A 27,964-nucleotide genomic window follows, 5' to 3' on the forward strand; every position below is an offset into this window, starting at 1 on the left:
CCTTATTGTGGAACAGTGATTAGTGTCCATGTAGACTAGCACAGACTCTATTTGTTATGATTAACATATTTATATTGCTACCTGATGGTTTAAAAAGAAAAAAGCAGCATATGCAATAAGCAGTTCTTACAACTGTCTACAGAAAGATACCTTTGCCCTCCTGCAAGAGCAACCCTATCTTGACAAGTGATTTTTTCCATAAGGGTGCATGGAATCCTCTTATGCTTTCCAGTACCTTCACTCTTTTACAGCTTCTATGGGTCGTACTTGCTATCTTTTCTCATGCTGGTGATCCATTTTCTGGCTTCCATCTCTTGATCTGACATAAAATCTTGAGCCAGTGGTCCTGCATTTGCCCTGGGTTTCACCTCTTCATCTGCTCATTTTATTTGTCTTTTTTTAGCCTTATGCCCTCTGCAATACATACTGAGGGCTCTTCAGGACAAGGCCTTGTCCTTGTTTTCCTTGCCTCAGTGTGTTTATCACAGCGCGTTCCCTCATTCTTGATTAGGAAGTTTTTAAATGCTGCCATAACAACAACAGATTGAGATGATTTGAAGTGTACCTACACAGAATAACAAAGCACTGCAAATCTACCTGAGTTAGAGCAACTGCAGAAATGAGGCTCAGCAGAGCCATTTCACAGGCATGGAGTAATGTTACGCATTTAGAGCCAACCTCGTACCTTCTCACAGCACTCCTCCACCACGCTTACATTTACTGTTCACATTAGCGTAAGTCGGCCTTCTTCTCCACTGAAGTCCATTGCATACTGTACACACAGGTTTTCATAATCAAAAGTAAAAACAAATAAACAAAGCAAAAAAACCCAGCAAAAGCAAAATCTTCCTGTATGATGGGTCAGCTCGCAAAGCTGAGCTTTTAGGAAATCCATGGCCCTTAGACTGCACAGCTATGACATCTGCTAGAGTCTAAATCTTGAAACATACTTGAAACAGGCTACCGTGCCACACGGTTTTGGCAGAGATGGAGTAGGGCTCGTTTGGGTTTACTTTGTTCTTTAAAGGCTGGCTTTTTAATTTTTATTGGGTTGATTACTTAATTATCCTAAATTCTTGCAATTCTTTGAGGCCTGGTCTTTTCCAGTGAGCAACCAAAGACAACCAAACGCATTTATGGTTGTCTGGATAAACACAGACAGCTACCTGAATGTGACTTTACAGCCCAGGATCGACTCACTTGTTTGCTCTGCCCTTGGTGTATGAGCCTGAATGCTCTCCCCAGCTTTTTTTAACACCTACAAAGCTGATACCAAGTGCAGATTTTATTTTCACATAGACATTAATAGACCAAAAATAATATTAACTGCACAGGTATTTCCTACAATACCTGACAAAAAAGGAGGCTTTTACAAACACTTCTGGGCTGACAAACTCACAAGAGCATCTTTCTCAGTTGCTACGTTACTTTAGAAAAGCAGGTAACTTCTGCAATGAGGCTACAAACAGGCCAGGGTGCTCTGTTCACAGCAGTTGAGCTATTGTAAATGCAAACAAAACCGACTTGTTTCCCCATTACTAAGCCTAGTCATATATACCTATCCCACAAGAGAAGTGATTTTGGAATTATGTGCTTTGGAAGCTTCTAGTTTGGAGATAACACACATTTTATCTGAAAGCTTTTCGCAAGCACACGAAAGCCACCAATTTTTCTGAGGCAGACGTTCTGCTGCGTGCTGAGTCCACTGTTTCTGGAAAAGGAAGGGTGAAAGAAAACCCTTGTGAAAGAACACCATAATGAGGTCAAAAAAAGAAAAGAAAAAGAAAACAACCTCATAGCACACAGAGAAGATCCTTCAGTGACAATACATTGCAACCTCAACTCAGAAGAATATAAACTGTTAGCAATGGAAGGATATAAGCTTTAGCCTTAGAGATCGTTCATCGAGAGCTACCGCACCAGAACCCGCTACTTACTGATGAGGCCAGATTTTCATTTATTTATTTATGACTGGAACGAAGAAAAAGCAAACAGTATCCCTCAGATAGTGAAAACAGAATGAATTCAGGATGCTGAAATCACCGTATGTTTTTAGAATGGCCTCTGACTATTTGTGGCAAGGCCAAATTATCCATGAGTCACGGATTGATGGCAAACATGCCATCACAGTGATAGTAGAAATACACTGTACTCCAGACATTTTTTCTACATTAACCCAGATATTAAACATGTTGAGAATATAACTTCAGTTGGAAAGTGGAATTTGGTATTGAAAATATGTGCCAGCATTCATCATCCTTAGTGTTCAAAGTTCTCTACAGCCATGAAACGTATCTGAAAGGCTGGAATAAATTAAATGTAAGCTGACAAGTCCTTTTTAGCCCCAAGATGTTCACCAAAAAGAATGAAAGACATGTAACTCACAACTGACTGCAGCATTTTACATAAACAGAGAGTTTTAAGGAAAGCTTAAGAAAGCTGACCCTCAGATTAAAAATTCAACTCTATTTTCTTTCCTCAAGCATTTTCACATCTATCCCTGTTTACCAAAGTGGTCTTAAGTGAGCTAGTGGGAATATGCAGGTGAATAACCATTATGAGTGTAGGACCTTCACAAACACAAAAACATTTTGTAAAAACAAAAATAATAAATAGCATGCTTCTGCAATTGGCTATATGAATGCAAAAAAGCACAACTTGTGAATCTCAGTTATATATGATGTTTACTCCCACACTCCTCTACTATCCCTGCCTCATCAACCACTCCAGCGATACCACCCACAACCACACTTCCTTTTCATTACCAAATAAAACTCTTAACGAAACTGAATGCAACAACAGTATTAAAAAGGGTGCAGACCACAGTTCCAACACTGGCGTGAAGCCTTTAAAAGCTGTCTTACTTCTGTTTAAGAATAATCAAATTGCAGGATCTGAGCTTAAACGAAAAAAAACTGTTAGCAATGCAAACAAGAGCAACAGGACAGTATGAGACTATCTTCATTCATATTTTTTTTTTTAGTTAAATACTAATTAAGCAGGAAGAAATAATTAAATCTGCACATTCCTCTGAAAAAGGCGCTATACTAATTAAAGTAATTGCTCAATTTTTTTAGGTAAAGGAATGTTAAAAGGCAATAAAACCTTTTGTACAAACTTCACACCGATTTAACTTGAGGTAGACTTTAAAATAAAGGTAACATAACTTTTCCCGGAGCACCTGTATCACTTTGAAGGCTTATTAGAATTGTCACGTAATTAAAAATACATTATTTTTTGGCATTCGAAGATTCAAAGGTCTTTACATCCATTAAATTTAAACTAGGTATTGTGGTAAGAGTTTATTATCAATAATCTTAATACTCCCAAGGAGACTAGACACAGTAACACATGGACACTACCCACTGCAGCCACCTGAAAGAAAAACAGCACTCGGTTGTTACGCTGTGATACAGCATCATCGCTGAGAGGCATCTGGAAATGGCAGTCCAGAGGCAGGGTAAGCACTGCTGGTCGTGCAGCCAGAGAGCTGCTTTTGGACATGACGGCTTCTTAGGATGCGAGACAGCAGTTTTCAGCCCTGGGTAAGGATTTATCAGCAAAGGTAAGGTCTCCATAGCAGCTTCATAACCACCACTCAGACGGAGCATGGCAGAGCTAAAGCTTCTCGAAGAGCACTAGCAGTGCATGGTAAAAGGCTGAAGTAGGAGGTTGAGAATTCCTGGGCCACCATCCTCTGCTCTCCCACCAAAGAGTCACAAAGGCAACGAAATCACAGGCAAAGCAGACGTCACAGCTTCTGCTATGGGACAGGACACTGAAGTGCACAAGAAGTTGAGCTGCATGCAAGAGACCTTTGCAGGGATACAGTTAGCTACAACAAATGCCTCACCTTCTGCAGCAAGGGCCAGGTTGTTTTCCAAGCCTGCAAGTATCTCTTTCCTTAATTTATATCATTTTCAGGTTCTGCCACAATAATCAACTCTAATGCACACATTCAATCTCCACATCTCGACATCACACTCTGTATTGTCTCTCAAAGCAGTCTGTTTACGCTAACTTTGACACAGTATATCTAGGTTTTCTACTGTGCATTTTGGCAGAGAACATCTCAAATCTATATTAGTTATACCTAAATTTCCATATGAATTAGTATCAGTCTATCCCTTCAAAGTATAAATAAGTTATGAAAAATCCCTTCAAAGTATAAATAAGTTATGAAAAACTTACTTGTGCCTCCTAAGCTTGTTCAGTCATTAATTCAATCTCCGCTCCCTGCCTTCACCATGTGCTTTTTCCTCTAAATGAATCTATACCAAGGCTCTTTTTACACAATATTAAAATAGCATATATACTGAGATGATGTGCCCATAATATACAGAAAAGACATGCAATACATTCAAATGCCCAGATTCTTCATACCCTGCAATACATCCTTTTCTGCTGGGAGTTGTTCCAATATCTGAATCACCAAGAGCAGTTGTTTCTTTTACAAAATACCCAGCAAAAAAAAAAAAAAAACAAAAAAAAAAAACAAAAAAAAAAAAAAAAAAAAAACCTTCTCTCCTTGTCCTTTCAAAGTGGAGTATTTTATCTGACTCAAATTATCCTAGACTAAGGATAATAGACAACTATGGATGAATGCCAAGTTCTGCTGTTTTACTGTTTTTTAAATCCAGAAATATATTTATACTACTATAAAGGAAAATTTCTCAGAGATCTCATGATCATATCTACCGTAACACAGCCCCAGATGGCCCCTACACTTTAAGTCACCTGTATCTGTAGAAGCAATTGCACCGTTGTTCTTAGAAAATTAGCAAGATTATTTCAAACTTTTTTTTAATTTGACACTGTAAAGAGGGTCTTTGACTAATAAAAGGAATCTGAACACACTTAGAGGTAATGAGTTTCAGCAAAATACTAACAGATAGTTTTATTAACAGATATTTTCAAGAACTATTGTTACGTTTCTGTACAGCACACAGGACACGAAGAAAATCATGAAATCGTAGTAGTCTGCTGTACGCAAAGTTTTTGTCCCCTGAGGGAAGCACCCTTCAAAGTAGCATATAAATGCTGGTGTGCGTGCCCACATATCTGCACACACACACACACACACACACACACACACGCACTTTCACAACTTAAACCTGGTGGCTTTCTACACTAGAAGCAGCAGAGGCTACTAGAGAAACTGTTCATAAAATGGATTAGAAGTCATAAAGGATCTTTCTTAGCAGAAATAAAACAAAGGACACTGCTGCTTCTTTCTGATCACTCAGGCCAACGTCAGACACTCGCTCTCATTTCTGAGACATTTTCAGATTAATCCCCTATGAAGCAAGCTATTCAAAACCTAAAGAAACATCATCTGCCTGATAAGAATTCCCCCTACACTAAAAAGCACTCTTAATTTAGAAATCTCCTCTAGCCACAGTTAGAAATAGGATCATAGTCCCATGCTTTGTGGAGGGAAAACATTTTTTCCTAGTAAAAGCTAAACAGCAGCAGCGATAGAAATCCACCACGTCTTAGATCTGCAGGCTACTGCTGCACAGGCAGCTGCAGTGAAGAGGTCTTCAGCCTGCCCCACAAGAGACCTCTGCTCCAGCTTTCACAGAATCACAGTAACTGCTTCCGCTGGTGCAGACTGAAGCCTCTCTGTCTCAAAGGCTGCCAAGTCAGGCAAGACAGCCTTCAAAAAATAAAGAAAGAAAGAAAACAACAACAAAACCCCTACATAAACATGCACACACAAACCCTCCATGTCAGGTTATCTTACTTCAAAGCACAGCGATCATGAATTTCATGCATGAAAAGTTCTGCTCTCGCATTTCCAGCAGCAGGGGTATTCTTTGAAAATAAGGGATGGTGAGATAGTAAGTTAACTGTGATAGAGAGGAAGAAGTCTATAACTTCTCCAGATCACATTATACTTTAATAAGTACTGCACAAATTGCTCACATTTTGAAAAATTCGTGGCATTTCTCAGATGCTAAATAGCTCCCATCATCTTTCTTTTCTTGCAATATTTAAAAAGCTGCGATGACTTCCCTTTGCAGATGGCCTTTTAATATTCTTGACTAATACTACTCAATGTTACTTCACAACGCTGTTGCCCTCATAAATCTGTTAGCATGTTTTCCTTGCACTCCAAAATTCAGAAATCCTAATGTTATGTCTACACATATTTCTTGCACAGGTTTAGGTGTAAACTATCTACACAGCTGGAAAATAGACAACCTTGATAGTACCATGCCCAACTATTTTGGGAGGACCAATCTAATGCAGTGACAAAGGGGAAAATAGATTCAATCATTACACCAATTAATTTGCACCTTCAAATGGCACCCTTTTTGCATCCCTGAATTATTAGCCAAAACCTCCCATCTCCAACAAGAAAGACTACCAGTTTCTTGTGTTAACTAGAGGATCTCACTAAGAAATTCTTGTGTCCTATCTTGTTTTTAGAAAAGAAAGACTCATGAAAGTATAGAGAAATACGGATCAAGCCAAAAGAATATTTAAACATATTACAGTCCCATTGACTTCAACTGCTTAAGTGATTTGCTGGAGCAGAGCCAGTAAAACAGCACCTTGCAGAAGCAAGGCCATAAAGAACAGTCAGCAATATCCTTCTCTACGTTCTGGGGGGCTGCTTGCACATTTAAGGGCTGTTAAAATAAATGTGCTCTGTCTGTGAGTGCCCTCTATAGACCTGAGATTGTTCACAACTGTAAAGGGTTGTGAGGGGGGAGGGAAAAAAAAAAAAAAAAAGACATCTGCTACACCCACATTTGTTAAATTACAGTATGTATTAAAAACTCTACAGATACAAATGCAGTATCAGTTATCTACTGCTGAAAGAACAAATACTCAACTGTGCTCTAGCACAATACGTAAGCACGGCTGTCGGTAGAACGGTTCAGAATGAATTTTCCCTTTATTAGAAAAGGTAAAGTAATCTCATCTCCCTTGTAACTCTAGCCATACAGAAGAGAGCGCTCTAAAGATAGGAGAACGCATTAAAGGAAAGTATGCGAAGTCAAGAGAAGTGCAGAGGGATTGCAGACCGCTGTTATATACATTTAAAGAGAAACAATTGCAGAACCACAACTGTATAAACTTAAGAACAGACTGATAATGGTACATGGGCTGGATATTCACCCTCTGAACCACGTATTCATAATTTCCTTTAGAAAGTCAAGATTTTAGTACTTGAAATAAAATATACTATAATCACCTTTTTTAAAGCTAATATGCACTAATGCAATAACAGTTCAACGCATCAAGACGACAATAGTTTTTACACGCCGTTTTGTCAAAAGGTCTATTTATTAATATTCCCGTGCTGTGAATTGATGTGCTCTATCGTAACAGCTCTCAATAAAATGAATATGGATTTACACATTAGACAGTAACAGCTCCAAAAGGAGCTGTTAAAGACCACTGAATAAAAGAACACAACATAAAGATTCAGTCAACTGCAAAAGCTGATACCTAACCAATAATATAAACGCATATAACTGTAATTACCAATATTGAATTGTACCAAAGGATCAGTCCACTTTTATGACAAATAAAGAGATAAATCATTGAGTGTCCTTACCAGAACTACTCTCTGAAACCCCACAAAATTGTGATGTGGCAGCAGTACAGCCTTTGGTATTACACCACCTGTAACACAAACCATATTATGATAGTTTCTATCAATATTTTGTTTTAAAGGATGAAGAAAGGACGAGATAGCTATTCTTCTACCAGTTTTTTTACTGAAAGCATTAAAACAACATTCAATTCCTAATGATCACAATATATACTTACATTACAAAACAAATGAACAAAAATTAAAGACCATCTTTTGATATTAAAGCAACAGTACAGGTACAGTTTCAACTCTAATCTCTTCTTACTTTTTCTTAGCTAAACACAAAACATCAGAACAGAATAGAACATTAGCTTTAATGGAATTTTCTGTTCTTTTTGGCTGCTCTCGTGTTGAATAAGAAGTACTCCAGGAGCATCTAGGTTAAAATTTACAAATGTCCGAGTATCAATACAGTAGCTTGTTTTAGTGTCAGCTAAAATGACTCAACCTTAAGATAAGAAATAGGAAGCACAAGGCTACGATCGAACTGTCCAGTGTTTTTCAAACTTGACCTTCTGGATCCAAATTTAACACCAACAAATTAAGGTACCAAAGAATACTTTAAAGAACACATTATATGAACAAAAACTTAAATATCCTTGTTGAGCTAATTTGCACATATGACTTCAGAACTTAAATGCTCCGTGGATGTTAAGTGCATTATATACTTGTGATGAGAACACGTGTACGATGTAGTGATTCCTGCCATGAACACTCATTAGAGACGAATTCATTAGAGAATAAGTTCACAGAATTTAACAGATTCAGGAGAAATGGTTTGGAGGTAAGAGAGCAAGAACACTGTTTAAGTGGGTGCAGCAACAAAAAGAATCCATGTATCAAAAAAATATCATTTTATATTTAATGTCAATAACCCTCCCTCAAATGGAAGGGGATGAGGGAAAGAGCAAGTGATTTTCCAAACACTGAACTCCAGCCACAAAGACACACGAAAGACACTACAGATAACAAACTTCCCAAAGATCTCCTTAAAATGACTTGAAATACAAAAGGCAACATGAACCTGAAACAGCATGTAGCATTTAAGATTTTCTATCATCTTAAAAATAATGATCATTAAGCTCTAAGAAACCCTTAATTATTTAGTCCATTACTAAGCTGAACAAGACTTGCAAAAAAATTTTTGCTTTGATTGAGAAATTACAGAATATTTTGGTGAGTGATCATTTTCCCTATTTAAATTCCCAAGCGATTCAGATAAATGTGTCTTAATCCAAATTAATGACTAGATAAATTGTGCTGGCTTAGTGCTTCCTAAAGAGATGAAAAAAGCCAGGGTCTATTCTTGCCTCCTTTCGGAACAATTTCCTACCGTTTAGATGGAGACGTATAGACAGAATCTTTGAAATACAGAAGGAGCCATAGTCAAGAGAAGTGAGGAGTGCCACCGACTCCGGTAACTGCAAGATTTGTTTTTACACACTGCTGGGTTCTCATTTTCAAGATTGAGAGGATACAAATATTATGATCTAAGGAATTAAAGGTAAAAGGTAAGTATAATTGGAAATAAGGAGATCATCAACTTCCTAATAACGAATAAGCTCAATTTTACTATTATCTCTGCCATTTCTTAGGAAAAAAGCTCCAGTCCCACCACCCTGGATTTTAAAAGCACCCTAGTCCTCCACTGTAACAACACTTACTGATAGTAGCTCACAAAAGAAGTGAAAAGGTCCTAACCCAAAATTAACGTAATTTCAGTTCTCTGCCAGGCTATTATGCATTGCTTTGATAGCTTTCCTTGAACCTATTGGTAATGCATGACCTGTTTGGTTAAAATTAAACTAAGAAAAAAAAATCAGAAGCAAATTTTAAAGAAATTATGTAATTTTATCTCCAAGATGAATGATAGTACAAAAGCTCATTTAAAGAGGATGCTGATCCTGCTGGTTAAACTAACAGAAGCGATATGTTTTAGCACTCATGCTTTTAACTCCTTCCATTTTGCATTTGCATCAAGTATTTCTCATTCAGAGCAAACTGTTGCAAGTAACTAATTGATATTAACCAATAAACAAAGCCAAATAGGAGAGAGAACAAGGAGGCCTTAAAGGAAAGCAGTGTGCTACCACATCCTGAACAGAAGCCAGTTGAAGAGGAATTCCTTTCCTCTCTACAATTCCCCATAGAGCATACATAAAAACACAGTATACCCAGAACACTAGAAATTCATCACTCCATTAGCCTCCCTTAGAACAACAACAGGAAATCTGTTTACAGTTAACTAATTTGCCATGGGATGGAGAGGGCTGAGAGGGCGCACAGCAAGAATTAAATGAGCGATCCAGATCCAGCTTAACAGGTCTTTTAAGAATGACTAAGCATCGAAGTAGTCTTCCAAGCAGACCCTAACAGCTACCTACTTCTGCAGTCACATCAAACAACGCGACCAGAGAATCCCCCAAATCATATATATTCTGGGAATAATTTTACCAGGTTTCAAATTAATAAATATAGTAACATTTACTGCATGGCTAATGCCTATGTCCAGCAAGGACGTCCAGGTTGCATACAGTGAATAATTTCTTTTTTTTCCTCTCCATTCCTTTTCTTTTTTTAATGTGAAGTTAGTGACGTAAAACTTTTTACATTTAAATTTAATTATTTTCCTCCTGAGTGATGTGATAAAAATAATCAAATCACAGGGTAATCACTTGTAATCACAGGGTACAATTTCCCTTACTATATTCAATCTTCAAACTAGTGCAGTGATGCCGTGGATTTTTTTGTAGTTATATGGTTATTTTCCTTTCTGAGGAGATGCCAATCTAGAGATATTTCAGGGAATCAGAAGACTCAAAATACAAACCTAGTACCTTGTTTAGAAAAAGAGAAGGGGCAGGAGGCGGTGAAGGAATAAAGGGGTTGAAAGAGGAATCAACCTCAGGAAGACAAAAACAAAAAACTCAATGCAAAAACTCAAGAGATTTTCAAAATTATGAAAATCTAAACATTTTATGCAATTAACTAGCAACCTTGATGGCTGTACATGTTACAAAATGCTCACGTCCTGTAAGAATCTGTGCATCATGAGCATGCAGTCTCTGTCCCTGCAGTTTAGCATACTGATATGTTTTAAAACTCCACTCAAAGAGGAAATATATATTACTCCCACATTTCAAAATTAATTACAGAGCAAATATTTTATCGTAGGACTACCAGTACATGTGATGAGGGCCAATATAAACATACCGCATTTGTTTTTGGCACGGGACAGAAACAGATGTGGCGATTTTAAGAAGATTCTGCAAAACCATCACTCTCCTTCCTGTTTCAGTGAAGGCACCTCAGCACGGCGACTCCACGTCGGCCAAGGCCACGCAGGACCCACCTGCCGCTAGGGCGTGCTCCTGGATCGGCGCGGAGCCGCACAGCCGCGTTGGAGAAAGACACCCCTCTGCTTTAACAAACTGGCACGTATTTACCCCATTTTATGTCCTTTTTTCCCTCCTCCTCCTCCACAACCTTTTTACTATCACTAAGAAATGCAGGAAAAATCGTGATTTGCATTTGTCTATGTTAAAAGAATTTAGTTATCCAAACTAGTCCAAGTCAATCTTTCAAAAAGGTAATTTTGCTCGCAACAGTCCCAAGCTATGGCAACAACTTTCGTTACAGATTCTTCTCCTTCATGAATTGCAACTGAAATATTTACGACTGTTAAACTGGGACTTCTTAAGTTGATGCAATACTTTTGGTAATCAAAAAAAGCTTTTTAACAAACAAGTAACATACTACTATTTTGAATGACTGTCTAGGGGCTTTGGTTGGTTGGTTAGTAAAGCATGTCTACCCATGGAAAAAAAGTAAATTATGTTTTCCTAAGAAGTATTGATGTAGACTTTATAAATTGAATGTTGCCCCTGAGGGAGAGAAAAATTATCTACTTTTAAGAAGAAAGTGTTGTTTACAGCTTTCTTCACCAGCAGAACAACCTGCTAATACTATTTGACATCATTTTCATTCTGTGATGAGTGTGACTGTAATAAAAAAATGCTACTAAGATGATGAAATGCATGTATACAGAAAAGAAATTCTATATAAACTGACCTTAAATAAAAAAGTAAGTCTGTATCTTTAACTTAGAGCAACATATGTATTTTGTGTCTTCAGAGAGCTCAAAGCATGAATAAGGCCTTACTTTCAGTCCGTCCTATGAGCACAGCTTAATTTCTGGTCTGCTTCCCCTCCACCTGAATAAAAATAAATGTTATCACTGAGAAATTTGATCTGCTTGCTGCCACTTCTTGCCTCTAATCCCTCTGTTTCAAAGACCATCCAACTAACAAATGTCACCAGCAGAGAAACTGAAATCTAAGTAACACATTAATAACTAACAGAAGAGAGGGCTTAGGAAAACTTTTCGGTAGAAAAATTCAAGCTAGCTTCTTAAAGTTGCTTTAGGAAACATAAGCAAATCTGTTGAAATTTCAAGTAGTTCCGCACTGATTGCAAAGGTGAATGTTAAAATATTTTGTTATAATTCAGAAACAGCACAAACACACTATCAGTTATACTGACAATCACTTTATAAAGTTTAAGATCACAATTCACTGAATAACACTTACAATCACAAAGTAAATACAGTAAGAATCATATTCCCTTGAAAACAGCAGACGTTTTAATCTCAGAGGATGACAGTAACACTCATCACATGGAACAAGACCCCAGACTGCTCACAGCCCTAATCCTGACAAAAGGTAAACACTTGATGAGACCGAACCTATCGCTCCACAAGTCCTGTAGCGCAGAGTACGCCAGCACAACTACCAAAACAAATTGCTCTGTCCTCTCTTGACCCACAGCTTTTTGCTCTGCCTCCTAGCCCGCTACTCCTCTTTTTCTGCATTTGGAAAGTTATCCAAGTTGAAAAACCAACCAAACAAAAGGTTTTAACCCAGAGCAGGTCCTGCATGTTCTGCCTGACCCCTCGAACACTCGCTGCAGCCCGTGGCAGGGAGCAGCCCAGGTACAGACCCAAGGAGCTCCAACGCAGCAGCCTCCCTTCTTTTGGTAGCAACGGTGACCAGGTGTCGTGGAGCTGGTGCATGGGCCATATCCGCTGTCCACCTCTCCTTCTGCATACGGAGATTATCTCCCCATAAACACACATTGGTTCCACAACTAATCCGACTCACAGCTCGGTCTAATAGCTTTAGCTGTAGCTACATCTGACAAAGTCCAGCTGCAAGAACCTTTCAACATATGTATGCACCTCATTTCAGGCTTATGCTAGGCCCGCTGATTCAGTGAGATGCTGAAAAGCACATGCAGAAAAGCCTGATCATTACAGAAGTCTAAATATCTTTCAGTCAGTTATCCTACTTCAGTAAAAACCCTCAAGAAAATGTTATCTTGTAAGTTTACAGCCAAAACAACTAGCATTTTCATCAACTTCTCCAGGTAGATGATAATCAGAACATGGATTACAATGTTAGGAACAACATATAAAGCTTCAGCAGCATTGTACCTTTAAGTATAACAATACCATTAACTATTATTTGTTAACAAAATAGTTATTCTGGTTTCTGAAAATGAGACTATGGAGTTGAAGATTTTTATCTGTAAAACACTAATGCTATGCTTTGACTACCTCAAGGCAAAGTCCCAAGTGAATGCATATCTTTTCTTCCCTTCCTTATCCACTGTCATTTCATTTCCATAAGGCAACCTTTAAAAGGATTTAAAAAGTCATATGTAACCAATGCAGAGCGCGTTTTCGGAGTCCACTGATGGTACTAACAAAGTTTTATATCTGAGTACCTGCTAGAAGCTCATGAAAGAAGTGGGTACATCTGTATTAACTTTAATAGGCATGTATATTCAGTAGATATGTATTTGAGTTTTACTGTGCCTCACAGTTTCCTCATATGAGATACATCTTTTAGACATCAGATAAAAAACATCCAAGAACTAAAGAACTTAATCAAAGTATCCTGCATTTCCTACTACCCCATATTCTCTGTGCATGGAGAATGTGCTTTCCCCTGCCCCCCTTTTAATTGTTTTGTAGTGTATCTGCAAAGGGCTGACGTGCATGCATTTTTTTTATGGGATTGCACGTGTACTGTTCATCGTGGACACTATTTGGATATATTTGTACTAAGTTATTTATTTAGATTATTTTGGGGACAGGATACTGACATTCATTCCGTCTTTCTGAAAGTTATTCCAGTTCTTTGCCTGATCATGATTCAAACTACCGGGTTTAAAGTCCTCAAAGCTTTATACGCAAATTCTTAGTGAAAAAACAAACTTTCTTTTTTTTTAAACCAAACTGGAAGGCAAAAGCATTTAATTTTTCAAAAGTTGTCTCCATGTGTATTGTTCCGTGACTGGTCTTGCAAGTGCTACAGACACTGCTTCACACACTCATTAAAAACGACCTCTGAAGCTTTGCATCTCTTTTTGCTGAAAAAGTAACCATCAAAACGTAACTGATCGAAAGGTTGGTAAAGTTTATCTCAGTTCTCATTCCTGCAAATCCTCAATTTTCCCGTTTTGAAATTTAGAAACTCTCCCCTTCCCCCCCATACACGAGTACGTTTGCAGTCTTGTGCACATAATCTCTAACAACCCACTTAGTGCAGCAGCCCTCAGCAGTGTCACCACTCCCCGAGAAGGCCACTACATGTCTTGGGCCAACCTTCAAATTCATCATTACAGGTTCACTCGCATCACAAATAAAGGGAAGTAGCTGCTTTCAGCTTTCCAACTACACCCCTCAGGTTAGTACCAGCACGCCTGGAGAAAAGTGCGTGACCTGCAACACTACAAGGGACACGAGGCAAGGACACTCAGAAATAAGATCTGCCTTGGCCGTTTCTGGACGGTGAGAAGGTAAGAACCAAACAGCTACCTTGTCTTGTGGTAGCGTTGGCCGCTTTCAAAACGAGTCCAAGCTCATTTTCCAGTCCAAAACTACTCCCTTTCCGAGGAAGTGCGTGGCACTGCAGTCTGTGGACTTTCTGTGGCAGTGGGAGGAGAAGACTTCTTTCACGCAAGGGTGAAAGTTCTAGGGGGTAACTGGAAATGCAATATATTCATAGTATTAATGTATTATATTTACAGTCAGTCTACATATTATATCAGAAACCCATCAAGTGCCAAAGTCAAAAAATATGAAATGGCACTTCCAGGATGGAGCACAGACCCCAAACTGGGATTTAATTTGGTTAGATACACACGTAAAAATCGTAGGATTTGGCCTAAGTACAGACTGAAAGCAGGTTATATCAAACTATAATTAAAGCCCGTATTACTGAAATAGAGAACTACCAAGGTAGATACAAATGTCACTTGGCAGCCACAGGGCTTCTCAAGCCTGCAACTGGAACACAGCTGAGAATATGGAAGCATAATAAAGAATGGTCTGATTTCTAGAATTTAGGCAGGGGGGTTGCTGCTGGTTTGGGCATTTTTTGTGTTTTTTTTTTTTTTTTCTTTTTTTTTTCTTTTTTTCTTTTTTTTAGTAGTAGTATTCTAGTAACACTTTACTAGAGGGAAAGACAGATTCTTGGATTTCAGAGCGGCAACTCAATAGTCATATGGAGTTACAACACAGATAGCTGTTGCACTATCTTGGGAGACTCGAATTAAATTCCTGGCTCAGGTTTGCAGTGAATATAAACAGGCAGCATTAAATCACTATTTATTCATAAATTGCATACCCCTCCTCATCTTAGTTTACTAAACACCAGAACTCATGGTCCAGCTTCAAAGTCTTTGACAAGGAAAGAAAGTTTATTTTTCTCTTATTTCAGAAACACCATGGTTATGTATTACTTAACAATTCAGTTTATTACAGGCAACTACAGTCAAAATCTATACAAACTAATTCATCATGCAGTAATTTTAAATGATTGGAACCTTATTATAATCTGACTATATACATTATCACTTCCTTGGTTTCTTTTCTGCAAAGGTCTAAAAATAGTAAACCAAACCATCATTCAATTTCACTGAAAAAGATGTATGTTTGTGGAAAGTTAGATGATTTTAATTTACAGATTCAATGAGCCTTTCACTTGATATAAAACAAGTGTTTGCAAAAGGATGCTAACTTCTTTTCTGGTACTATTCGAAAGTTCAACGTATCTATGTGCAACTGTCGTATTGAGGTCTGTAAAAACCAAACAAGCATGTATTGAGACTGTTTTAGAATATTTAAAAAAAATCTCAAGGAAAAAGATGAAAAATTCATTCAGACGGAAAATACATATTCCAACTCCATATATCAAAAACAAGCCAACAAAAAAATATCCCAGCCATTAAAAAAGTCTCATTCCTCAAAACTTGAAGGTGACAATTACTCAAGAAATTCTTCTGTTTTATTCATTTATTTACCAGAAATCAGATTATTTGTTGTTTTTTCTTACAAACTTTCAAGGGCATTCAAAGTTCCTAGAATTTCAGGCTGCTAGTAGTTTAATAGCAGTTAAAATGAGAGAACTTTGTATACAAATCATAGATTTATATTCCTAGAGCATGGCATTCAACAAATGCTTTTATTTCATTACCAATATTGGCACATGGATAATTCTCAAAGATGCCTGAAGTGTTGTAGTCTGCTATATTAGTACTTTGACAAACACAGTTTGCTATTTTTAATAGAAAAGATTAGCAAATAAATGTTCAAGGAAAAGTAGACTTTCATTCAGATACGCTTCTTAGCAAAGCAGAAAATGTTTAAATCACTATTTGCAATGTGAGCTAAAGTTGGTAAATTTTAGTATATTAAAGATTTTTTTAAAAATATAGAATCTTAATTTGCCAAGATTTATAAAAAAACTTAAGTGTGCACCTTGCAACTCATTCTCATGATTACATTCAAATCAAATAGGATTACATGCAATATGTAAGGTTAAGCATTGGCATATGCATAAATTTTGAAGCTGATAGCGTGTGTGTCTGTGGGGGGAATAACTGATAACATCCTTAAACTCAACAGGTATTTTGCTATTATTAAATTATTGGCTATAAAAATAGAAAGTTATATCATGTTCCTAAGTTATCTTTTAGTTCTAAACCCATACCAAAAAGTACTGCTTTCTCTAGTAAACATCATAAACCAAAACAGAAGTAATTATTAAAAACCCAAAGACTATTTGGTCTGCTTCAAACATGCAATGATATTATCATTTCCTCCAACACTCCTTCAATCATGTGGAACCAAAAACAGTATAATACAGAAGAGTCAGAAAAATACACGCAGGGTCAAAATCCGCACAACAGAACATTGATGGTCACTCACAACACACACCTGAAACTGCCTCTAAATGGGAGAAATCATGCTTTAAGTTTCCTGCAGGGTTTAAATTTGTACCTCATTATCTGCCTGCATACGCAACTGCCATCGCTCGAGTGTGCGATTACTTTAGCAGTGTCAGTTATTCCTCGGAAAATCAGTATGAGCCAGGCAAACACAATCAGCTGCATTTACAAATGGAGCGTAATTGAACCTTAAGCCCTCCTTGAGATGGTTTGAACCCTAAGCAGCGCTTAAAACACTTCTCTCCAGCTAAGCTGGCCTATCAGTAACACAACAAGTTGTTTCAGCTCGGTTCTTTGCCCAGAGCTGTACTGAGTACAGTAAAGTACGTAAGGGCAGAGAAACAAACAAACAAAAACTCTTAAAATTGAAATCTTTGGGTACCCGGAAGAAAACGGAAGCAAGAAGCACGCCGTGGAGAGCGCGTGCGAGGGCGGCATGTCGGTCTGTCTTAGCTGTTGCTTTCACAACCACCGAACTGTGAACTACACCGAAACACAACTGCTGAGAGCGGGGCAAGAGGGAAAACGCCAAGATCTCCCGCCGTGCCAGAGGACTCCGAGGGCTGCCACGAGGGCTGCCGCCACTCCAAGTCCTGCACTAGACCTGCACTCTCCCTGATAACCATGCCCTCTAATAAGCAAACCACCGCAGCACACTATCCCCAAGTGCAAAGTATTCCAAAAAGCAGAAGCCGCTTATTATTAAAGGTTTGGCACTAATTATAGTTTTTCCTCATACTTGCGGCAAATGGGGAGAAACCTTAACGTGAAAGCTTTAGCGTGCTGCCAAAGGCACCTCTGAAACTTTCACTAACGTGAATTTTACAGAGACCTGTCAGTAAAATTTTAATCCAGCAAGAGCAAACACTTCTGAGGGCACAGTTTAAATCCGCTTGGACAGCTAGGACAATGAGTAACAAATTATACACATAGTACGAAAACAACTTTTGTTACTAAAAAACATTTGAGTGCTTAGTATAGCAGTTACTAGCACAAGAGGTACAAGATATAAATGCACCACACACACATATTCCCTAAAATCAGAAGTCACAGTCCACAGTATCGCTGCACTGCTCCACCAGCTTCAGTGAAATGCATCTACAACCATTTGATATAATGAATCTAAAAATATCAAGCACATACCAAGTATAAAGCATCTCTCACATAATATCCCCTCCTTATTCCAATTTAAGAATTCATTAAAAGGACAGGCACCACACAGACATTTATTAATTTACAGATGAATAAGAGCAGCAGAGAAGTCAGGAGGCAAGTTGAAGAGGTAGAAGGGAAACAAACCTGCGTGCAAATGCTTCCCTAGCAGAGCAAACTCAAGCATGTACAGCAACGTGCATGCTATAAGAAGCAACCTGTGCACCTGAATGCGTGTTACATGCTGCTCTCGAAGAATCAAGCTCCTTTTAAGATTTCCCTTCTTATTATACTCCTCTTCAGTTTGTGTACGAGCTACTCACTTTCAAAAGAGGTCTAAAAGTTACCCTCTATTTTACTATGTACAGGGGAAAACATACTGTACTGACACTGATTACTAGTCACAAAATAAGGGGATATGTAGTCAACACTTGGCTTTCCTCCCTGGCCTTGGTTTAAGTTTTTTTTTTTTTTTTAATAGTTTGCATAAGTGCCACTTTCATACTTTGAAATTGTCATCACCATTGGAAAGTGATTTTGAGAAATGCAACCAACTTGCATTTTGGCTTCCATGACTGCAAAGGCACATAGGGCTGAATGCTACTGAAGCATGAATTTCAGAACTAAACATATATATGCAAAGAAGGTCACATCATATATGAATAATATGCCTACAAATAAGCAGAAAAATAGATTTAAAACACTTGCATATCTATTAATAGCTATTCATATTAGATCCCTGGTTGATTCCCCTTCAAATTAGCAGTTAGGTACCCACTAACAAAATGTCAATTGCAAGACAAGAGGCTGCATTTACAGCACAACCTCCTCGGAGTTTTGAGGCATGTCAGCCACCGCTAAATCGCAATACTCCTCTTGTGTGCCTTCTTGCATTAAACCCTTACACACAACCTTCATTATAGGCAACTCTGTGGAAGTCATAATAGATTTTAACAGCCTCTAATATATCACATGGCCTGATGCAGGCATTTTTCCGTATGGAAGTCTATGCAGAGAAACAAAAAAAAAAAAAAATAGTGTTAAAGTAATTTATCTGTACAAAGTTGGTCAAGACATTGACACAACTGTATCTTAAAGGTTCTGTGTACTGAAGTAGCTGGGAAGACTGACTACCCTTTCCGGGAGATGCTAACAAGAAATCCTTGGATCCGATTCTGTTACTTCCTGTCCATAACTAGCTTTGATTGCTAGTACTGCTAGAATTGTACTACTAAATGTAATACCACAAGGTACTATTAGATTTTTAACTGTATTCATATGCAGAAGTTACTACAGAAGGCAAAAGACATCTCTAACAATGCATTTTGCTCATCAGTGGGGAAAAGGTGTCCGCACGAGCATAAGATATCCTTCACAAAACTGTATTTGTTTCACATCAAGTCATTCGTTGACTACTAGGTTAGTTTTTTCAAGGACAGCATGAATCCATTCTCCACGAGACAGAAGAGTGCAGTTTTCACTTGGCCATATACTTAAAAGCAGAGGTCTCTCTATGAGCTCTCCAGTCTCTCTTCTACCAAGGAAAAACAAGTCTACAGCACACAATCAACACAGAACGCCTCCTTCCTTTAGCTCTTATAAAATGTCGTAATTCCGGATTTCTCTAGCAAATTATACTGCGTCCAGGATTTCAGTAAAGGTCAGAAGTCACTACAGTGAGTTACATTTTGAAAGAACATGGACTATTCCCCTGAGTTTTCTTCCAGTCTGCCTTTCAGGATTTACCTTGGAAACAGTCCTCTGATGCTGTTCTCCTCCCTTGGTCTCTCGCCAGCTACCTGACCCTGTCCGTAGGGAGCGCGAGCATCCTGCAGAGGCTCGCCAGAAAAGGAGAGCTGATGAGAGAAACCCTGCTAACACGTTTTAAATTGCACCAAGCCTCCCGCTGAAAGAGAAGCGGGACTCAGTGTTTTGGATAGATCTGGACACAGATGTGAAATAAAGAGAGAATTACACAGAAACAGTCCCCTAGATAAACTTGAGCCTAAGGAACACAACATTGCCTCAGCAAGAGACGCCTGTGCTCACATTTTGGTGGATCTTAGTATTTTTACGGTTTTCTAGCAGATTAATTTGGAATAAACATAAATCTCTGAAAGATGGCTCAAACTGAAATGTAGTAAATACTGCTCATTTTCCCTGTTGGTATAAAATTGTATCACTTTCCATCAACGTGCAGGAGCACACGGTTGTCCTAACAGCACCTCCGAACAACACTTCCTTCTACAGCTACTTGAAAGAAAAAAAGAAAAAAAAAAACTTCCTCAAAACCCTTCTCAGTCTTAAGATTTGTCCAAAACCAGGAGTCCTGTGCCAGTTGTTTCATTTCTCAAATATTTATCCATAACGGAGTCTTTCTACAAAGAAATCAACTGTAGCTGCAACTAATTTTGCATGTTCCTGATTCACATTTAAATCCCTGGGGAACAAAGAGAATCCTGGACTATGACACATTTTACTATCCGGATGACAGAACAACACCGTCTATGTTTCTGATTTCCTAAATTTTCCTTTTGGCTTAAAATTAACTTTTAGGATTATAATTATTAACATCTGGAGAAGTCAAAAACGAGAAAAGGAAACATGGGCTGCAAGAAAAAAGAAAATATTAAACCAGCTGAGATTCAAAAACCACGTTCATCACATTGGGTATTTCTGTATCCATTGTATAGTCATTTATTTTTTCTACTGCCACACGTAAGCAGGTAAGCTGCATAATGTTTTAAAAGGAGGTAAGAAATAAAAGATGAACATGGTCCCATCCATACCTTGCTGGGATTTTCCTTTTCAAACACTGAAATACATTTAAATCCTAAGCAGATCCTTTAACAATTTCTAGTTAACTGGAAAGTTGGACCTGTTAACTGAAGGTTTTCAATGCCAGTAAATTTCATTTGAACAACAGTTGTGGGGAACAGCATGTCAAGTTTATTGTAATAGCTTATCTTAAAACATGTAAACACCATCCACAGGAGGAAAAGATTATTTTCATTTTTAAATTATTTTGTAGTTGCACTTACCCTAGGCAAACACTAACATTACGGAGTGAGGGACATTTGACACAGGAGTTTTATGTTTTAATTGCTGCTCTTAGGAATAGGGATGGAATTCAGAGTTTCTGCTATGTTAGGTAAAAGATGCAAGAGAGAGGCTTTCTGGGAAGTCCTGGTTCACATAGACTACTCAAAAAAAAACAAAAGCAAAAACAAAACCCCAAAAAGAAAAAAAAAACAAGCTCTTCAAATCACAACTGAAAGAAGAAAAGATCAAAACCAGTAACGCATACTTAATCCCTATGGCTAGTAGATGAACATCCATTTATAACCGCTATGGCCATGCTTCATAACACTTACTCCGCGTATCACCCCGGTCCCGGGAAGCTACTGAAGAATGTTCTCCGCCAGACAAACCACAGAACTCAAATCGTCAAATCTAGGTGCATCTCATGACAGTAGCAACTACCTCAAGGATGCCAGAGAAGCTGCCTTCCCACCTGTTTTAACTGAATATATTTGATTATTGTTAATACCAAATTATAATTATTATAACTGAATTTATATGTATAATAAATAAATATTATATATATATATAAATAAATAGATAGATAGATATAAAATAATCTCAGAAACAATAAATCCATTGCCATCACAGCCTTCACCTGGACTGCAGTTAAGACAGTCAGATTTGATGACCCCACTGCAGAAGAGTAAGAGCAGCACACGGGGTTATTTAGTTACACAGAATCTCTGTGGATGAAGATGAGGGCAAAAATACTATTCAGACTATGTCAGGCAGTCAGAGAGAAAAGAACAGGGCAACACTGTCAAGTGATCACTGACTTTAATTTTAGCTCCTAAATCAGCTAAGCTCTTGAAACTGTTATTCAAGAATGTATCCAAAAAATCTTGCTTTTAGCCTCAAATAAAGCAAATTTGCCTGTCTATTCAGAACAGCAACATTCAAAAGAGAAAGACATGCACTGTAAACATGCCACAATATATATTATTAAAAGCTAGCTCATTTTGCAAGAAGAAAACTGAGAGCCTGTAATACTTGCAAATAGGGCAAGGTTGGTAGGGATTTCTAGGCTCATTGTACATTATGTGTGTATGTGTGCCTGTATATATAGATAAATACACACACACACACACACACTATATTTTTATAAATGCTAGAAGAAGATAATAGCAGATCCATTTTTGTTCCCTTTCATATTCTGACAAGCAAACTATTTAAGCCGTAACCAGCCCTGACAATGCAATTAAAACCTGACCCAATTTCTAGAAGCAAATGAGCTGTGTTTACATGACAGCATTTTTCAACAGCACGACGATTGTGCAACCGAGTTTGTCCCCATTTACCCTGCCCCTCAATTCAGTCTGTAATACTGACATATGAGAAAAATCAGAGCTACTTAAAGAAACAGTGCCTTTTAAGAAAAGACCAAGCACGCAGGGCAGTAGGTGGCAACACGCTCGGGTATGCTTTGCTGCTCCAGGAAGGCTTACAGAGAAGGCAAAGCCAAATCACTCCATGGACACTGATTACAGGACTTACCTGCACTGAAAAAACAAACAAACACACACACACACACACACACACACACGCACAGATATCAAGGGAATTACAAAGCCAGGATATAAAACCAGAAAACTCTTAGTCATTATCTTTACTAGCTGAGTATAAATCACAAAGTGCTTGTGATACAAACCCTTATAAAAGCTAAAGGTACGGTTATATATGTGGATAAAATGGAGCTGTACATAAGAACTACAAAAAAATTCAACAAAATAAAAAAACACACATGTAACATATCATGGGGATTTTACTCATTTCAGTTACATTTTTCTGTTCTATTTCAGGCATCCCTCTTTTCTCCTCAAGAGACCTTTACAACAATTAAAACCAGACATTACGAACATTATTATTACCACTATTTATCCGAACATCAGAAGCATCCAAAAGACTCTTTTTTCAAGATCAGGGCCCCATTGTGCTAACACTGCATAAACATGTAAGACTTGGTTCCTGTGCTGAAGAGATTGTAATCTAACTAGACACAGTCGATAAACAACATAAAAGCAAAATGACAAAGAAAAAACTCCCCTGTGTGGGACTTTTGTTGTTGTGTTTTAATATATTTTCCTTAGACCATCTGCTACAATCTTTCTTACTGACCAAGGTCCTCCAGATAGCCTGAATCACCGCTTCTGCTGATTCTGTCCTTCTAGCACAACCCATAGAAGAGATTCCTATTCTGTGGGAGGCAAAAAATATCAAACAGCCCTCAAAGGCAATGAAAGGGCTAAGACACAGCGTGGCCTTCCTAAAATATCAGTTGATTCAGTTAGGATAAATACACTGTTGAATAGTCATCTTTACCTAAATTCAGTAACTTCTCTGGCCAATGAAAAATTTTTTAATGAACCTATGAACACAGCGGAAACAGGAGAACTGAGCTCTATTAGAGCCCAGTAAAGGGTAAGCAGCAAAGCGTTTGGAGGGAATACGCTGAAAGGGGAAAGGAAAAAGCATCACAGCAACACACGCTTTTTCTGTTCTTGGTTCTAGCTGCTGGGTTCAGTTTGGGAATGCTTTACTCAACAGCTGAATCTCTAGGAATTTATAAATCATTATCCTAATGTGAGGCAAGATGGTACACATGCTTCTGCCCATCCAGAATTCTTTCCTCATTCAGCAAATATTCAGTAGGCTTAGAGCCCCCAAACAAACGATCTTCTAGGTGTTCCTAAAAATCCGTATGGCTTGCCTAGTTTTAGTTAGGTGCTATACACAGATGCATTTCCTATGGTGAAGTCCACTCCAAGATACTGTAATTTCTTCTCTCACTGCAACTCAGTAGAGAAAATCAGAAGTAAAAATCACCTTTCAAGATGCTCTTTGGGGGTGGGGATAGGGATATTTTTTGGCATTCACTTATTACTGCAGAACTAGCTGCTCCCCTCCCCCTTCCAGCACATTTCTGGTTTTGGTAGCGTTGCTCTTTTCATTTAACCCACGAGGACTATTAAGGAACTGTTCTAGGAATACACAGTAATGCAGAGCATTCTCTGCCTATTGACAAATCATCTATACCTAAAGAATACGCTCTTCAGTACAACCGTCTGCCCTGCTCAATTCTGTAACTAAACTTCAAAATTACACCACTCTTATCACAGGATTTCAACATATGACAGCGGTGCACGGTACAGTATATTGTGAATTTTAAGTAATTAGCTACAAAATTGCTCTCCAAATACGCTAAAACCGTGTGCGCAATAGCTGAGCAGTACCATTTCTCGACTTTGACAGAGCGTGCAGCAACTTTTTTGTGTAAACAAGCCACAGCATTATCTTTGAAATTGCTCTAAACGATATTCAGCTCACATAAACCATCTGAGAAAGGGCTACACACACCTCTCACTGGACAAACACATTTCACCTCTTTCTCTTCCCAGACAGATGCTTTTAGCTGACCTCAATGCAGTTTTCATAGGTGTAGCTCGCAGATGTACATGAGGTAGGATTAGGTGTTTTTTTATACAGCTAATCTTACGTGCATTCATTTTCCAGTGGAAGACTCCCAAGTAACACTGTTCAAAACAGGGGTGAGCTTGCTGCTAGAGTAAGAGACTAAGAAAGCGATGCATATAACTCTACCACCTCCATGTCCTTCTAGGCTCTCGAAGCAACTTCAGTGACACAGAACGCTGCGCCAGCAAACCGCTGCAGACTTTCCACCAGCCTCATCAAACCTGTGTTGCAGGTCACCAAAATACGTGGAACGTTTCACTCTGCTTAAGCTGCAAGGTTTTTTCTTCAAAAAGAAGCAAGCGATTTCCAAACTTTGAGCCATACAAATTCCAATTTCATGAAGCACATTGAGTACCAATAGATGTAACTTGGCACTTCAGAAAAACACCTGTGCAAACCTTTGCTGATACTTCTCCACTCACATGCATTATGCAAAAAGTGTCAGAGCAGTCTTGGGGTAAAGGAGAGAAGTTTAAGAGCCTAAATATTTTTCTATAGGTTTGCTATGTAAAGGTATCACAAATTCTCTCTGGAAGGTTTCAAAATTTAAGTACGTAACAGTCCTCGTCAAAGTATAAATTTCAAGCCATTCAAGCCACATAACAAATTTATGCAAATTGTAATCCAAATCCAAGAGCTGTCACATGCTTCTGAATTTTTTGAACAGTTTGTGTCAACTAAATGTCCATCTCAAAACTAGTGAGGCTTTTTTTTCCCCCCCCTTTTTTTTTTTTGCCTCCTACCGTAATATTGGATGATTATTCTGAAACCTCACACTCCAACGGATGAGCTCTTTCTTCTAATTTCCAGCCTGAATGTACTCCTGGTGAAAACATATGCATTTCTTTTTGTCCTAGCACTGTCTTTAATTTTATATAAAAATATTTATACTTGCTCAAGTACTTATCAGCCCCTCATGTATTTAGAGAGAGCAATTACATCCTCTCTCAGACTTCACTTTATCAGGTTAAACAAGCCAGTCAACCTCTCAGTGTCCTCTTGTGAGATAAACTCAGTTTTTGTGTCACCATTTTATTAGTCCTTTTTGGCACCTGCTCCACTTTAATGTTCATCTTTCTTGAACATACCTACCAGAGTAACTCATGCCATTACCCATGAGGATTTAGCACTGTTCCCTTACACATTAGCAGTACTAACACCTTCCAGTTCCCACTAGAAGAACCTCTCCACCTTACATATCTTAGGACTACATTTTTCAGAGATGTATGATATACTACTGACTCAGTTATCCTTGGCTTTTTACTGGTTAACATACACAGGTCTTTCTGTTCCTCCTGCATTTTTAAGAGCTGAGCCCCCAGCTGATAGCAAAATTCTGTTTTATCCAGAAATGCACAATAATGCAACTTGATGCTTCTAAATTTCAGACTGCTTTTTCCACTCCAGTCCTCAAGGTCATCCAGCTCTTCCTGTAGGATATTTTGTTTATCATCTATAACAACAGCACTCCCCAACTTTGTGTCATCAGCAAATTTTATTGCACACTCCTACTTCTGGTGCCAACTTCATTAACGAAAATATTAAAGCGAGCCTCAAGACCCATTCTTAAGATAACTAATATTCCCAGGTAGAGTACATCCTCTGAACACAACCTGACGTCATCTCCTTTTTAACATGCTGCTTATTCTCACTTCACAGTTCTACAAAATCTCACCATCTATCTAAACTAGTAATTTCACAAGTGATGCTAGAGCAAATGCCATACCGAAGTCTAGACAGATTGCATTTAGTGCTTTTCTTTTGTCTAAACCCCTTTATGAAGGAAAGGCAGATTTCACTAGAGCTGTTTGTGAAACCTACACGGATGAGTAAGTCTCGTCAACTGCCATGGTATAAATATATACATGCTCACATACGTAAGTATACACATTATATACACACGTCTCACTCTCCTGCTATACATACATACATCCATGCATGCACACATATCGATGGACAGAAAGAATTTGTGTGTGCTACAAAGAACAGTGACCTTTCCTCAAGAGAGGACTCCAGAGACTGAAAGGTTCGGGCTAAGGTATTTCCAAAATTTGCCATTAGGTTACCCTGTATCACATTCGTTCTTCTTTCGAATAGTCCACAATGCACACTAACCATGGATGAATAAAAAGCAATACCATGAGAGTGAGAAGCAACACAGCATTATTCAAAGAGCTTCGACAACCTCTTCAGGCTGACATTGGCCCTAACAGCCACGTCAGTCATAACACAACGTCAGCAGGTTTATTTAGTTTGGGTGAGGAGTGAGAAAATTTCAACTGAAATACACCGGACTACTATAAAGAAAACCACGGCGTGTGTGAATAAAACAGACAGAAAAAAGCAGCACTGCTTGTTCCTCTAGGCTACAAGAAGGCAGATACACTCAGAAACGTCGATCAGCTCAGGCAAAGCAAACAGTGGAACAAAACTGGATGGGTCAGCGAAAAGACCTCGCTCCCCAGTCGGCTGCTCAGAGCAGCTTTCAGCCCGAGCCAGAAAAATCAGAACACGCAGCCCCTACGAGTCTGCCCGCCGACCGCCGTGGACTCTCAACCAGGAATCTAGTGAACTGCAACAGCGTAGAAAACACCTCAGCAAAAAACAAAATCGAAATATTCAGTGCAAAAGGACTGCATTTTAGAAAAACTTAAACATACAAGAAACTGGGGTATTAGGTCAGCGGAAAGATGTGCAAACAACCTATTCGAAGCTGCATGCACATTCAGAAATTGATAAGCAAACTATTTACTTGCTTGCTTACTATAAAATGCAAGCAATATGTAGGAGAAAAGACAGTAACTATCTTGCCTAGAAAGCATCTCATCACCTCAGGGAACCAATATCAGGAAATAACTTGTATTATATCTTTATTTAGAGCAAAACCCGAGCATTTCTAACACTGTTTCTACTTGTGATTTATATAATTAGTTACCTCAGAGCGTTTCCTTGGGATCAAATACCGTTAGCTGCTCCTCGGGTGACTACCCCTTCCCAGATGGTCAGTCCCCAGCAAGCATCCTCTGCCCATCAAACATTTCTTGGTTAAATCCATTTTGATGGCTCATTAGTGGAGTAATTTATCAACTGTTGCAAGAATAGCTGTTATAAAACTGTTTTATATGTAAATCAGGTTCCATACTAGTCGAGTGGAATTTTAACATTTTCAAATGTGTACTAATATGAAAGCTGACATCAAGTGTTAAGTTCATTTGATTATTTTTCTGTTTGTGTTATTAGCAATCAGTTTTTCTGGCACTCTTTTCTGTTCCAGTTCAATCATTCAGTTGAATTACCTGACCTCCCGGTGAACTGCACCAAAAAAAGGAAAATTAACTAATGCCTCATTTG

At 38.3% G+C, this 27,964-nt stretch overlaps 1 protein-coding gene across 2 annotated transcripts in view; it reads right to left on the bottom strand.

The window, feature by feature from the left end:
• TBL1XR1 (TBL1X/Y related 1) overlaps nucleotides 1-27,964 on the bottom strand; it is a 120,953-nt gene that overhangs the window by 31,997 nt on the left and 60,992 nt on the right. Inside the window, exon 3 of one of the 2 annotated variants that reach the window (XM_062582532.1) lies at nucleotides 7,574-7,641. The exons of the other annotated variant lie outside the window; for it this stretch is intronic. The gene's annotated coding sequence lies outside the window, so the exon portion shown is untranslated. The remainder of the gene's footprint in view (nucleotides 1-7,573; nucleotides 7,642-27,964) is intronic. 2 annotated transcript variants of the gene reach the window in all.

This window comes from Rhea pennata, chromosome 9, assembly GCF_028389875.1.
Source record: "Rhea pennata isolate bPtePen1 chromosome 9, bPtePen1.pri, whole genome shotgun sequence".
Classification (NCBI taxonomy): Eukaryota; Metazoa; Chordata; class Aves; order Rheiformes; family Rheidae; genus Rhea; species Rhea pennata.